This window comes from Drosophila willistoni, assembly GCF_018902025.1.
Source record: "Drosophila willistoni isolate 14030-0811.24 chromosome 2L unlocalized genomic scaffold, UCI_dwil_1.1 Seg168, whole genome shotgun sequence".
In the NCBI taxonomy this organism is placed as follows: domain Eukaryota; kingdom Metazoa; phylum Arthropoda; class Insecta; order Diptera; family Drosophilidae; genus Drosophila; species Drosophila willistoni.
In genome coordinates, this window is record NW_025814047.1 from 18,966,111 (window position 1) to 18,982,807 (window position 16,697).

Consider the following 16,697-nt stretch of genomic DNA (forward strand, 5'->3'; position numbering starts at 1 on the left):
CGAAGGCTTTTGATAAGGTTATAGTGGACACAATAGGTCCACTACCAAAATCAGATAATGAAAATGAGTATATTGTCACATTGATATGCGATCTGACAAAATACCTAATAGCCATTCCAGTTGCATCTAAGAGTGCAAGTAATGTAGCTAAAGCTATATTCGAAAATTGTATACTACAGTACGGTCCAATGAAAACACTCATTACGGACATGGGAACTGAGTATAAAAACCAAATTATAACAGATATATGCAAGTACATGAAGATTAAAAATCTGACATCTACAGCATACCACCACCAGACCTTAGGGACAATAGAACGAAGTCATAGAACATTCAATGAATATATTCGTTCATACATATCAGCAGATAAGTCCGATTGGGATGCTTGGATACAATATTTCACTTATTGTTACAACACAACACCCTCGGCAGTGCATGAATATTGTCCATACGAACTAGTATTTGGAAGACTACCAAATCAGTTCATAGATTTTAACAAAATCGATAGAATAGATCCAATATACAATTTAGACGACTACTCTAAGGAAATAAAGTTTAGAATAGAAATAGCATATAAAAGAGCTAGGATAATGTTAGAAAACCATAAGTTAAGTAATAAAAAATACTACGACAAACATATTGCCGATTTCAATTTAAACATAGGAGATAAAGTTTTATTAAGAAAAGAAATAGGTCATAAACTAGATGCTAAATATATAGGGCCTTATAAGGTAGTGAGTATAGAAGAAAATGACAATATATTAATAGCAGATAATAAGAATAAATACCAAAAGGTTCATAAAAACAGACTAAAACCATTTTCGGAATGATCAACCGAAAAAAAATAATAATTATCATGATACTTAAGTAATTTTTACAAAAAAAAAAAAAAAACAAAAATCTTTATGGATTCATCTATTATTGAAAACAAATTCACGCAATTTCGAAAAACAAGAGAAAGAAAATTTGCCTAAAGAGACACAAACAAAAAAAAAAAAAAACTTTCCTAAGATACACCTTTACTTTACCTTTTATTTTACCTTTCTATATAAATAATCATTACAATAACTACATAATATTACGTTATTCTCTAAAAAGGGGAGGTGTAGTATGTTCATACAACTAATAACTCAACACAATGAGCTCAACTTGTAACACTTTGTTGCAAGTATAAACAATTAAACATATACGCATTAAAATATAATTGTGCACTTGAATATGTTCATATGTATACATTGAAGTATTCACATAAACATATTCAAGTAAACATACAATTAAGCATGAACATATATGTATGTACATTTGTATATGCACATACATATATTCACATAAGCACTGTATGCACAAGCGTAACATGAGCTAGAGCCAGGCCAGCGTGTGACCGCTGACCAAGCACTTTGATGCATGCGCTCCAACAGTATGTATGTATGTATGTACTGACACTCTCCCTCTCTTTTGTAGCTGTCGCATAAATCGCAGCATAAGAATATATATGTAAAATTAGCCTAAGCAAAAGAATAATTTGGAATAAAGAATTCAATCAAAAACTCCAGTCAACCGACACAGACGTGTCTCTGATTATTATTTTTCAACCCAACGGAACCCGGTCGAAGGAGTTTTTACAACGGGGCAACACCTGACGTTCTTGACATCGCAATCAGCAAGGGAATTAACCCGAATAAAATTGTGCTCCAAAACTCCATGGACCTATGCTCGGACCATTGCACAGTCATGATGCTGTTAAACTTGCCCGCCCACCTCACAAAAGGGCCTGCTACGATTTTCCGCAAAAGCAACATAAGTCGCTTCCAAAAATGGATCGAGAGAAACATCAGCACCAACGGGCAACTGGATAACGAAATGGAAATCGACAATGAGGTTGAAAAGCTAACTAAGCTAATCCACGAGGCAGCTTTCCAAGCAAAACCGCCACCACTGCCTGGCCCCAGAAAAACTGCTCAACTCGAACGTCACCTTTGGGGTCCCGAAGTCGCTGCAGCAGTGCGTGAGAAACGCAGGCTCCGAAGAGTCTTCCACACATCCCGAAACCCGCTGGACAAAAGAGCACTCAACAGGGCAACCAAGGAACTAGAGCTACTGATCTCCCTCCGTAACCAGGCCTTCGCGGAATATATAAAAGAACTCGAGCCAGGAGACGCGTCTAACAACCTTTAGAGAGCCAAGCGATACCTCAAAAGGCCAATAAAGAGAATCGCCCCAATACTAGGTCCCAACAACATCTGGTGCAGATCGGAAGAAGAAAAAGCAGAGGCATTTGCCGACCACCTAAGCGCAACTTTCACCCCTGTGCTGACCTGCTGTCAGGAAGATCACGATAATATAACAAATTTCATAGACATACCCTGCCAAATGGACTTGCCCCTTCGTAAAGTCGATCCAGAAGCACTCATAGAGGAAGCCAGCAAACTTATGCTCACGAAAGCACCTGGATATGACGGCATAAGAGCAGCACCGATTAAAGCACTACCTTCTGTTGCCTGGAACCTCATCAGCCGTATTTTTAACAAATGCTTATTGCTTGGACATTTCCCACGCCAGTGTAAATATGCTGAGGTTATCCTCATTACCAAGCCATATAAGCCTGAAACCCTAGTAACCTCATACCGCCCAATCAGTCTTTTGCCAGTGCTCTCTAAATTACGCGAAAGAGTAATTTTAAGAAGAGTACTGCCAATTCTAGAGGACGACGGCCTAATACCTAACCATCAATTCGGATTCATGACTAGACACGGCACCCCTGAGCAATGTCATCGCTTAGTGGAGACAATCACTATGTCATTCGAGAGGAAGGAATACTGCTCAGCCGTATTCCTAGACGTCAAACAAGCTTTTGATCGTGTCTGGCATACCGGGCTCATACAGAAGTTAAAGAAGCAACTCCCAATGCCCTACTTCCTACTCCTGAAGAGCTACCTGCTTGGAAGGTCCTTCTACGTCAGGGTAGGCAGTGAAGAGTCCAGGATCCTACCAGTGAATGCGGGAGTGCCGCAGGGAAGCATACTTGGCCCTATCCTATACACTCTTTACACGGCAGACCTTCCTATCTATTATCACCAAGACCTGCTGGTTGCCACATATGCCGACGACACTGCATTCCTGGCACATGCTAAAGATGCATCGGATGCATCACTAATCCTCCAAGAACAGCTTAACTTGGTGAGTCCATGGCTGGAAAAGTGGTGCATAACAATCAACGCAGAAAAGTCCCAACACACCACCTTCGCATTGAAAAGAGACGACTGCCCACCAGTAACGTTGGATGGTCCAACCATCCCCAGATCGGCTGAAGCCAAGTACCTGGGACTGACCATGGACAGACGTCTAACCTGGGCCTCCCATACTAGAAATAAACGCAAGCAACTGGATGCTAAGCTCGGAAAAATGTACTGGCTCCTGGGAGGCAGGTACAAGCTGAGACTCCAAAATAAAATCCTCCTATACAATACGATGCTGAAACCAATATGGGCATACGGAATTCAAATATATGGCACAGCTAGCGCCTCCAACATCCAGAGAGTACAAATCTTCCAATCCAAACTCCTACGCGTGATAACTGGTGCACCGTTCTATATGACCAACAGAATCCTACACCGTGAACTGGAGGTGAACACGGTACTCGAGACCATTCAGAGCAGAGCGAGGAACCACATGGAGAGGCTGAGCAACCATGAAAATAACCTAGCGATCAACCTGCTGGACAACAGCTTGCACACCAGAAGGCTTAAACGCCATCATCTACTGGACCTACCTTTCCGACCGAGCTGTGCAGCCCCAAGACCCACACCGACATTGTCCTAATCAGTCCGTACTAATTGTCTTCCAAATGTTAACGTCTAATCAAATTTATTAATTGTTTTTGTAAATTGTATGTATCATCACATTTAGTATTTTTTCCCTTATGTTAATGTTTGAACAAATTTAATAATTGTCCTCCGGATAGATCTTAAATAAAGAACACTGAATCAAAAAAAAAAAAAAATAATAATTTTTGTCACGCTTTTGTAAATATTTATAAGAATATATAATTACTCGGATACCAATATTTATAAAAATATATAAATTTCGCAATGTGGAATTATATTAAAATTCATATGAATATTCAAAAATATGTGGAAAAAATAACGTAAAGATCAATGGGATTAGGAATGGCCTGTAGAAAATACTGCCGATAACTTTTTAATGAAGTAAAAACTAGGAATTAATTACTAAATTAATTAATTACTAAACGGACCAAGTCGATTTCATGGATATAAGAAGCAAAAATAAAAATGAACGCAAGAGACATATTAATTTGATATATTAAAAAATATTCTTATTTTTAATTTAAATTAATACTTTAAATGATTTTTGAACAAAAAAATGGATAGTCGTGACTGTGTTTCGATGTGAATTGAGTGTCAGCACTGATCAGGAGTCAGCTGTTCTGTCGTTGTACATATATGTTATCCGAATTTCATTATTTTTAAATTGTTTAATGAATTTTAAGATTGCCATCTTGAATTATCATTTCATTTTGTCAAATGCGTGACCGCTTAGTATTCTGTTTAGTTGTTTTATCTCCAGTCTATGGAATTGGTTTTTTCCCTGGAAACATGGTTGTGATGACACATAAGGATATAGAAGGCAGTATCCTTTGTTTCGATCTATACAAAATTCATTGTACGCTCTTTCCCATTCTAGTTTTATTTTGTTGTATATATGAATGATAGCATCGTTGATTGTCCAGCTTATGTGCGTGAACACTCCATCGTGTCTGGCATTTTTGGCTGCGGTATCAGCTAAATCGTTTTCTTTTATGTTTGAGTGACTAGGTATGTGGTGTATTTCGACTGAGATGGTATTATAACTATTTTCTATATTTTTAAGGATTCTTTGAGCAATGCAATTATTGTTCTTTGGGTTTCTAATTGTTTGGATTGCTCCAAGACTGTCTGTTAGGAACGCTACTTTGAAGAGGTGATTCGAATCAGGAAACTCCACTGCTTTTTCCAAAGCTGTGAGTTCCGCAGTCAATGATGACAGTTTTTTATTGCTGTAATAGCTTTTTGTGATTTTGGAGCCCAAGTGAAAAAAAGCACTTCCAGTAAAATCTTCAGAAACTGAACCATCTGTGTAAATCAGGTCAAAACTTTTTGAATTTAAGTTCTTAATTTTTTCTTTATACAGGGAGAGTATCATTGTTTCATTTGCATCTCTTATGTTTTTAAAGGCACCTTTGGAAAAATTGGCATCTATGAAGATTTTTCGTGTGCGTATAGGAGTTGGCTCTATGGGTGTAATGTTGTCCAGGACATCTTTAAATTCAGCATACACTTTGGCATAACTTGTTTTATTAGCATGAAAGACACTGGACAGAAGCGACGCTGCTGGCAGGCCATAAGCGAAGACCCTGATCAGTTCTTTTGCTGTGGTAAATTTAATTCTATACTCTGGTGGAAGTTCGGCCGCTAGGTGGTATATTATATAAGTTGGAGTTGATCTAATAAGCCCCAATGCCTTCCTTAAATGTAAGTTAGCATGAGTATTTATGATGCCCATTACTGTTTTAGTTGTATTTGCAAATGAAGAGCTTGCATATTCATACCTGTTCCTTGTAAAGGCCTTATAGAAAAGAATTGCATTTTTGGGATGGGTGCCAAAACGACAGCCATTAATCATATGAAGAAACATATTTGTTTTGTTTGACTTAGCAATTGTTTCCTTTATGTGTTGGGTCATGGAATTATTGGTGCTAATCAGTCTTGCTAAGTAGTTAATTTTATCTACGTCCACTATAGCTACGTTATTGCATATTATTTGTAGGGGTTTACGTCTTAAATTAAAATGTAAAGCAGCAGATTTGTTCGGGTTGAATGACAGGTTGATTTTATTACACATTTTACTAAATTCTGTAACTTGTCTTTCTAATATGTTTTTAGCGTCTGAAAAGTTTTTATGGTAACATACCAGGAAAAAGTCATCAGCATATTGAAATAGTATGCTGTTAATTTGGTTGCTTATCTTGTGCAGCTCAGCTGTGTATAAATTGAAAAGTATTGGACTAAGGCAGCTACCCTGACTTACTCCTTTTCTTATTTTTATTTCTGTTCTTCTCATAGTCAAAACTCTTTCTTTAAGGTAGTTGTAAATGAATTGTATGTGTCTGTGATCGAAACCTAAATCTATTAGCTTGTTGCCTAGAATGGGAATATTAACAGAGTCGAAGGCTTTGCTTAGATCTAATACAGATGCACAAACGTGCATGCCCCTAGCTTTCAGATTTGCTATATTGTTTAAAACGTCATTGATGCAGTTCGATGTGGAGTGGTGTTTACGGAAGCCGTAAGATCTCGGGGGCAATATATTGTTGTTGTTTACATGGTTTTCCATCCTTGTTTTTACCAAACCTTCTAAGCATTTGAAAACTACGCTTAGTAGGCAAATAGGTCTATTGTTTGTTATTATAGCTGAGTCTAGATTCTTTTTAAAGACAGGTACTACTTTTATTTTTCTCCAACTAGCTGGTATGTCACCGTTGTCTAGAGTCTCATTTAGCAGGGATACCAAAATTTGAATTTCTGAGGGTGGTAAGGCTAGAAGCATTCTATATGAGATATTGTCTGGACCTTTTGCTGAGTCCGGGTTGCGGGAATTTAAAAAGTCAAGTAAATCGTTGTCAGTAAAGTTTGAGTTGCTAGCGGGTAGTAGCCAGGTGTTAGGTGGTTTCATTCTAATGTAGTCTGAAGTGTCAGGTACCGTCGCCATTTGTTTAAGAAATTTTTCATGATCCTCATCAGTTTTTTCGTTTTTTGTCGGTTTGAGTTTTTTATATTGTTTAAGGGCTGTAATTTTTTGCCACATTTCTTTTGCTGAATTAGTTTTTGAAATTTCGTCCATTAGCTTGTCTATATTGTTTTTTCTAACTTTATGTAAGTAGTTGTTCAATGCTCTATTGCTTTTTAAATAAATTAATGCGCCCGTGTGAAGTTTTGTTTTATAATATTTCTGTCTGCACGCGTTTCTAAGTCTAAAAAGTCTGTCACAATGTTCATCCCAATATTTTTTTGGTTTGTATCTATTTTTTGGGTCTATTGAAATTGTATTCTGTCTAGTTATATTTTGTGAAGTTGATGTCAGGTTGTCCAGTGAAGAAATGTGAATTTTTGAGAAGGCTTGAAGTATTTTCTTGTGATTTATCCGTTTTTGATTCTGTACTTCGTATGTTTCGTCTAGTTCTAGTATAACTGGTAAATGGTTGCTGTTTGATATTTTTGCGTTTGTCACTGTCCACTTTGGGTTGAGGTTATAGTTGTTAATTAATGTGATGTCTAAGGTAGAAAAGTACGATGCGTTGTGTGAATATGTGGGGCTGCCATTGTTAAGACAATAAAAATTGTTGTTTATTAGTAATTGTTCTAGGATGTTTCCTCTGTTGTTTTGAATCGTGTTTCCCCATATTTGTGATTTGGCGTTAAGATCTCCTCCTATGATTGTTAAACCATTAGTCTGGTTTGCCCTTGTTAGAATTTCTTTGCATCCTTTCTCAAAAAGATCATCACTTAAACTTTGCGCTGCATAGACGCTAAATAAATTGATGTTATGTTTCAGGTTCATAGTGAACACTGAAATCACTTCTACTTCACTAATGCAATTTAATTGTGTGAATTTTATATATTTTTTTAGGTATATGCCTACTCCGCCATATCCATCTGCTCTGGGGTTGCAAATAAAGATTTCAGATATAATTGCTATATCAATGTCGTTGTTTATTAAAAATATTTCTAGTAGATGTTTATTATTGTTATGCGTTAGGCTCTGTATATTGTACTGTAGAATCTTCATATGTCTATTATAATAAGATGTTGAGTGTAAGGTACTAAGTAAGGATTAAGATTTGAATTTAATTAATTTGGTTTATTTTTATAATATCTATTTTTGTGTTAGTTTGTGCGATTCTATCTCTTAGTGTCTCTAAAAATTTATAGTGGACTGAATTTAGTTGAATGTTTGGATTAGTTATAAATGAGGATATGTCTATAGCCAGCTGTGATAAGCCTTCTTTTGCCATTTCAAGAGCAGAGGGGCTGTCAGTAGACTGATTAGATTGGGATGTAATGGTTGGGGATGTAGGTTTAAATGTGTTGTTTGTATGTGTGTTAACGTATTTCTCATTTAAAGTAATTTTGTGTTCATTTAGAGTCGCTTTCCAGGTACTCATTGTTTCAGAAGAGTTTCTCTCTTCATTTCGTCTGTTTTGCATGTTTCTTAATGTTTTATTATATGGGATGTAAGCGTGTAGTTGTTCTGTTGATAATTTTGTGTTGTTCTGCAGAGTTGGAGTTGTAGATGTCTTTTGCCATGTTGGAATGGGAAATTGTGTTGTATCATTAGTGTCCATCGTATTTTGTCTTTGGAAAAGAGCTGGATATCTAATTTTTACCTCATTTCTGGATAGATTCTCCATTGTCATACATTTCTGTATGGCAAAGGCTCTCTTGCGAGCGGGGCAGTCGATTGAGGTAGCTGGGTGATTTTTTTTGCAATTGATACAAATAGTTTGTAGTAGTCAGGTTTTTTCTTTATTATGTGACAGGGATCATTTGTTGCACTTTTGGTCTAACTGTTTGCAGTGTTGCGCAAAGTGATTAAATCTGAAGCATCTGTAGCATTGATTAAAAGGTACAAAAGGACTTACTGGAACTTTTGAGTATAGAAAAGTTATTTCTGTTGGTATTTGAGATCCTTTGAAAACTATTTTAACTCTAGATGTTGCAATTAGATTGTCCTTCTCCTTTCTACGCACACGAATAATCTCGTGTATTTCCATTGGTGTTGAGATATACTCCTTAAGTTCTTCGTCTGAGAATCTTGTGGGGGGATCTGGAATATGATTCCAGTTTTGTATAGGAAATGCTTTACTAACTTGGGTTCATAGTCATATTTTTTAAGGTCCGATGCGATAAATATGTTGGCTGCAGCTACCGATTTAAATTCTACCTTGCAACGTCCATATCCTATTTTATTGACAGTTATTATGTCTTTGACTTTTAGTTTAAACAAAACTGCATTTAGCTCTAATGGATTAATTGGTAATCTGCTTTTATTGCTCTCTTTGTTATTTCCATCTACTCTGTCTACATACACCCCAAATGGTCCCTTGTGTGTATTGTTATAATATAGAACGTTATTTTGCGATTTGCCATTTGACATTTCTGTTGGATCTTTATTCTCCTTTGGTGCCGAGTCTTTGGATTTTGGCATTTCTGTCATTTCTACTTCGTTATATTCAGATTCTGATTGGCTTTCATTAGTGGTAATTTTTCTTTCCTTTGATGTCCGCGATATTCTTGGCTTTTTGGATCCGTTTAGCTCTGAGAAGGGGCTACCACCCCTGGCCTTAGAGCCCGTGATTTTACGGGTAATTTTACCCATTTTTTTTTTTTAACTTCCCACAAAATTAAATTTTATTTTTTTTTTTTTTGAAGTGAAAACTTCTTTAGAATCGTTGGGAATGATTTAAGACTCGATGAAACGAAAAAGCGACACTAAAAAGAGACACATATAGATCTTATAGTATTTAGCCTGCGAGAGAATGAGATGCAAATATATAAAAAGCATTATGAATAAAAAGCATTATGAAAAACTTCGACCAAGCTGGGAGTCGAACCCCGGCCGCCCGATCGCCAAGCGAGCACACTAACAACAGAGCCACGTCGACACTTTGTAAATTGCCGTCGAGTTCTGTAGTTAGTGTGCTCGCTTGGCGATCGGGCGGCCGGGGTTCGACTCCCAGCTTGGTCGAAGTTTTTCATAATGCTTTTTATTCATAATGCTTTTTATATATTTATATATTTTTTTGTGATACATTTTTATTTACTTTTTATACCCTTGCAGAGGGTATTGTAAAATTGGTCAGATGTTCGTAACGCACAGAAGGAGGCGTTTACGACCCCATAAAGTATATAAATTCTTGATCAGCATGAGAAGCTGAGTTGATATAGCCATGTCCGCAAAATGTTTTCTTCTAGACCTATATGATATAGTGGTCCGATCCTAAGGATTTTCATACTTTATCTTACCCGGGTAATAAAAAACCCCAAAAAAAGATTTCATCCCGATAACTCTTAAGACGGCTGAGTAAAACGCATACGCACAGACGGACGGACAGATGGACATTGCTATATCAACTCAGCTTCTCAGGTCGTAAACGCCTCCTTCTGTGCGTTACGAACATCTGACCAATTTTACAATACCCTCTGCAAGGGTATAAAAAGTAAATAAAAATGTATCACAAAATATATAATGAATGAATGCACAGCAACTAGAATCACTGTCTGTTCAGCTCTCTAAAGTGGGAGAAATATGTGCATGCGAAACCAGATTGAGCAATGGAAAAACAGTTTTAATTGCGGCAATTTATATTTCACCCAATCAATCAATAAATAGCATCACGGAATTCATTCATGAAAATTTAATAAAGTATACACCACAAGTATCGCGGATACTTAAAAAAGATTACGATAAAGTTCCAATGATTTTAGGTGGCGATTTTAACGTAAATTTTGCATTGGACACAGCGGTTCCTTTAATTGACTTTCTCAATACAACATTCAGTTTAAAAATGTGTAACAATCGCACTGAATCAACAACACGATCAAAAACAACAATTGACGCGGTATTTCAAAGATATGTTCACAACATCGAAACCAAAGCATTTGTATCATATTTTAGCTATCATAAGCCACTCGTATCATTTGTTGAAATTGAAAACATTGAGGATGAATAATAATAAAATGAAGAAAATAAAACATGACCTTTATAGCAATATTATAATGATCCTATAATTATCCCGCTCCTAATGGTGCTTTCGTCTCATTCTCTCTCAGTTTGTTTTACGGAAGGTTTCACTTCTATCGTGTCTAACCGTTAGACGCCCTCTTTTTTTTTTTTTAAATTGACTTATTTCACTTTGACTTGTTTTGCGTTGACATCTATTTGTTTGTTGAATGTAGTATACTTTTAGGGATAGCATTAGGCCACATACTTTTAGGGATAGATTATAGGTAATTAGAACTTAAGCATAATGTTTAGCTTTAAGTACCGTTAAGCACATCAGCCATAAGACTCCATGTAACTGCTCCCCTATAAATGCCGGGCTTGCGGCCCCAATAAATTCAAGTCAAACCTTGCCTTCGCCTATTTCATGGCAATCCTGCCTTCTATCGGCAAAAACTTAACAGGCAAAGCAGACAATCCATTGCCATAAATAAAAAAAGGCAAAGTTATAAAAAAAGGAAATCCACGAAAACAAATGCCAAGGGACAATAAAGAAGCACTCCAGAAGGCATTGGAGGATTGTTCGCTGGATGGACCACGGCCTTTGACCATACAGCAGTACCGAGCCAGGCAACAGGCGGCAAGAACAGAGCTCGCTAGGAGGAGGCGAGAGGAGGACGCGCTGACGGCCATTACCCCTGTCCTAAGACCAAAGCGCCGAGGCCCTTCAGGAAGCAGCGTGCGGCTCTACTGGCACAAATCAACAGCGATCCGCCACCACCCTGGGCGGAAGCATGCAAACTGTGGAACAAAATAGACGACTTGGAAAAAACGCACAAGAGAAGTAAGCAGGCAAGGCAGCAACAACAGCAAATGCAGCCTTAAAGTCAAAAACAAAAAAAATTTTTTCAATTTTATAAAAAAGAGTGCTAATATAAGCACCTTTGTGGCAAGAGGCGATTTTCGCTACTACTATAAACTAATGTACATATAATGTACATGTGTATATAACAAAATAAAATTTAAAGTTTAATTACTCTATTACCAAAACTAACAACATTTTTTTGAAAACAATTAAATATTAACAAATTAAATCTGAAACAAATTGAAAAGCCAAAAAAAAAATTTTTTTATACTATATACTATAGTATAAAGGAAAAAAATATGAAATACTACAAGAACGAATTAATTTTAAGGAATTATTTAGTAATATTAAGTATGGTATAAATATAAAACCAAAAGAAACAGAATTTTAAATGGACCAGAACATAGAAGAATTAAAAGAAAAGTTTCAGAAAGCGTACAAGTGCATAAATAAGACAATTTATATAAATCCTGAGACTAATGGTCTCAAGCACCTTGAAACTATCTTTGAGGGCTACAATAAAATGAAGAATATAGACATAAGCAATGAATCAAGTAATAAAACCTTCACCCCAAACCGTCTGCAGTATCCCCAGCATTAAGCTTAAGTACTAGACTAAGAAAAATATCTCAAACTTGTTGTTAAGCTCTAATTACAGAGTAGATTCAACAAATATATTAAACGTTAAAAAAAAAAACTAGGCGATCACTTTTCAAGTCTATGCCTTAAAATGCAATCTCTGACCTAGTCGGTCAGTAACCCAGGTAAGACGCACGAGTACTATAGTTTGGCATCAGTCAGCAATTTTTGAAAAGATATAACAAATAAAAGAAACTCAAAAAATTGGTTTCACCAGTCGTCATTGTCGTGGCGTTTATCAGTGTAAAAAGAATAGGAATATTGGAAATAAAATTAACTATTGTTCAACACTTAACAAAAAGGCGACTTCTATTTATTTCTTATTCTTATTAGTGCTACACTTGACCAATTTTAGCAATTTTGGCAAAGAGAGAACTAGAGAGACAAGCTCGCCAAAGAGAGGAAGAGCGAGTCATGAGCAAACCATTGGGGCGCAGGCAAAGTGCGCGGCTGGATTCCTTGTCCAGAACATTAAGACAAATAGTGCCTGAAGGGAAAATGAATTACAAATCTGTAGTCGACAAATTATGGATGCAAATTGAAGAAATCCATTATGAGATTCATCGGCTAGCAGAAAATCCAGCATTTGCTCAAAGGACCAATATAACTCGATTTAACCCCAAACCAGGCATATACTACGAAAGTATTGGCACAGGAAGAATGGCAATGTCTGACTGGACTATCGTGTCATTGTACGACATTTTCAGACGGAGCAGTAAAGGTTGGAGAAATATGCGTGCTAATGATATCAAAATGAGCCCGTTACTACCATCACCAGGCCAGCTTCGGGACATCTGAACCAACTTAAGAGACATCTTCCGTTTGGTTTGGAGTTGCCAGTTACAGATAACGACGTCTTGGAATTAAATACCTTAATGAAGACACAAGGCACAATCGCGAACAATCATGTGATATTTAAAGTCACGTTTGCATTAGTGGCAACGCAGGCAATGCAACTGTTTAACCTGGTACCCATTCCAGCAATTGGAACTCATGGGATTGTAATTATGAACATTAATTGCTGTCAACATAGAACAGAATCAATACAATGGGCTCTAAAGAGCAGATTTAGATCAATGCCATCAGCTCAACAATGAGCAATATATTTGTTTTGATATATACATTTACCGCTAATAGCAACTGTGAGTTCCAACTATTCAAAAACACAAAATCAACAACTGGTGAAATACAAAACACAAACAAGTGATTCGTGTGGACGACATGTATCAGAAAAATCAGTGGATTTTTGCCACCACCAAACCAATTGAACTCGCAGTGACCTGTGACGATAATATACAAGGTGTCACTATCAAGAAGACTGGATTGTTAACTTTAAACTTGACGTGTACAGCGAGGAGTTCTGCTATCCGAATAACAGGTCACCGTATAACTACGACAGATACAATGAAATTGTCATATGTGCCAATTGGCGACACAATTCACGAGAATGCAGCTAAGCTAAGACGAACTAAGCAACATTAAAGGAAAACTGCAAATTAAGCAAAACTGGAAGTTACCTGAAGACCCCAGCCAGCCGGCACACCATGTTATCGTCTCCTACGTAGCGCTAACAATACCATTGGTTCTTGGAATGGTATATGGAATAAGAAGATGCTCACAACCTCCAAGACACAATGGTCCAGAGCAGACAATCTTGAGGATCGTCAATCCTATTCCGACTCCAGCTGCAGCAAACCCATCCCCCAGCAATTTCACGGTCAACGTTGGATAACGTTGAACAGGTGTTCAACAACAAGACAATCATAATATAGAACAAATGGAAATGTATGTCAAGTTAGCATGTTATGTATGTATGTTATTATGTAACCCGATTTTAGATATCGATGGGTCATTAGTCATAACTAGATCTGATATGGTCAGCAGTTAACAATAAAGGCCTAGTTAATTAAGCTGCTATGGTTAGCTATTATCAATAATACAATTTTGCTATGTATATAAATAAATAAACATTAAATAAATTAAAGAAATACTAACGTCTTTCATTGAACATATTGGTGACCCCGACATTGGCGGCTTCAAGTTGAAAAATTAACAGACTTGGTGAAACCGTCATCAAGTGAGAATCAAGCGACCAATCTCTCAACAAGGAAATTGGTCAACTAGGCGACTACTTTCTTTGCACGTCTTGGACACACAATCCTAAGCGAGGGCACAAATTGATGAAGATTCAACATCTATCTGGGGTCCCGACTAAAACATCGCAATTGATTAACTTGGCAATCATTGCGTAGCATATACATCTTAAAAAGTTGTTTTTTATACCCTTGCAGAGGGTATTATAAAATTGGTCAGATGTTTGTAACGCACAGAAGGAGACGTTTCCGACCCCATAAAGTATATATATTCTTGATCAGCATGAGAAGCTGAGTTGATATAGCCATGTCCGTCTGTCCGTCTGTCCGTCCGTCTGTGCGTATGCGTTTTACTCAGCCGTCTTAAGAGCTATCGGTCTGAAATTTTGTTTCGGGGTTTTTTATTACCCGGGAAAAATAAAGTATGAAATTCATAAGGATCGGACCACTATATCATATAGCTCTAGAAGAACTAGAAGAAACATTTTCATAAAAATCGGAGTGTGCTATGAAATTTACATATGTGATAATATTGGATATAAAACCCCAGATCCCAAAATATGAATGTGATCGGATAAATATAACACACACAGACGCAACGCTACATGAACTGTATGTGTATGCGTGTGTTGCTTTGCTTTGGGAATGAGGGAAGAAGAAGAACAAATTGTAAAATAGAGAGTAAAATTGTTTTGTTTGTATATTGATGAATTGAGTTGCAGAACACAAATCTTGAACATGTAAAATTATTATTATTAAGGACTGCAAGGGTATATAAACTTCGGCATAGCCGATGTTAGCTTCTTTAATATTTTTATGTAAAATAAAGTTTGTTCAACTTATAAACTCTGTTGCATTCGTTAAAAAATAAATAAAACCAGAGGGCCGGGGTTAACTTCGACCGCGTCAAAGTTTGTATACCCTTGCAACTTTTTTTGGTAACTCGTTCCTTACCTATAGCCATCAAAGTGGAAAAACGTTTTATCTAAAAAGGGTAATGTTTGCGCAGGAACGGCCTACAATCTTAGCATAATATAACATATTGTCACTCATCGAAGTCGGTCGTGTTTTTTTTGCGCTCTCGCTTAATTACTGTCTTTCATTCTTTCGTGAAGCTAATTTATAATATTCAATTTAAATTCATTGCCTTACCAATTTTTAATAATTCGATATACTAGTCGCGAAGTTTGGGTTAAATTTACTAGCATTTATATATATTAATATCAAAACTTTAACAAACGCAAATGTAATTTTGTTGTTGCGCTGCTTAGTTTTTGATTTCGTTCTATTTTTTGCTCCCACCCGCGCTCTCAATACAGATCATAGTTTGTTTTTGTTTGTGTGGTGTTGGTGCTCTCTATTCTTTTGTTTTCTCTTTTGATCGCGCTCGTGGCCGTTAATTTGCGCTGGTGACAAGTTTTTGTTGTTGTGTGTTTTAATACAGAAAAAAAAAAATTCTCTTTTTTTGTTTTTTTTTTTCTAATTTGCATATTGCAGTTAGCTTTTGCCTTGGTTTGTATACGTCTCTCTTAACATATATATACATTTTTCCTTTTTTATTTACATATTGATTTATAATTTGTTTTTGTATAAATCAATTATTTAATAATGTCTGTCTGTTGCAAATATAATTGCAATAATTCCAGCAAGACCAGTGAAGACTTTCTTTAGTGTTGGCTGTGTGACAATGTAATGCACTTTAAATGTGCTGGTTACACAGTCAAGGTGGGGGATAGTATTGCACAGGGTGGCGGCCTTAAATGGGGCTGTGATTCGTGTCGGAGTTTGAGATGCGGTGTTTTATGAAACGGACTGGGGATGCATCTTAAACCCTGTCAGCTGGCGTTCATAAGCTCCAAGAGGAGCTTTTGGCGTTGGAGGTTCAATTCAGAAGTTCTAAACTTTTGATTGAACCTCCGACGCAAAAGAGGGCCAGGTTTCAGGGCGCGTCCCTCAGTCTGTCGGCACATTCGTCTCTACCAGTTCCGGCATTCGACAATGATCCTATATCACCAAATGTACAGCAGCTGATATCATTTAGGAGTCCGGCTTTGGCAGGTGTGGAGTCTCTTCCCATTTCCCCTGAAGACAGTATCCCACCTACTAACACGAACCGTCCGGACAAACATCCGTTTCCAGGAATATGGCCAATAAAGTAGTTACAAGAGGAGCTAGTAAAGTGCTGGCTGCTTCAGCTGCTGCTGCGTCTGCTGTAGCCGCTACTGCTGTGCCTAGTATTCATAGCCTACATCCAGGGCAAAGTTCAAGCACCAAACATTGCTGTGGAAAAGTTCTGTTTATCATATACTCGGGACATTTCGTCC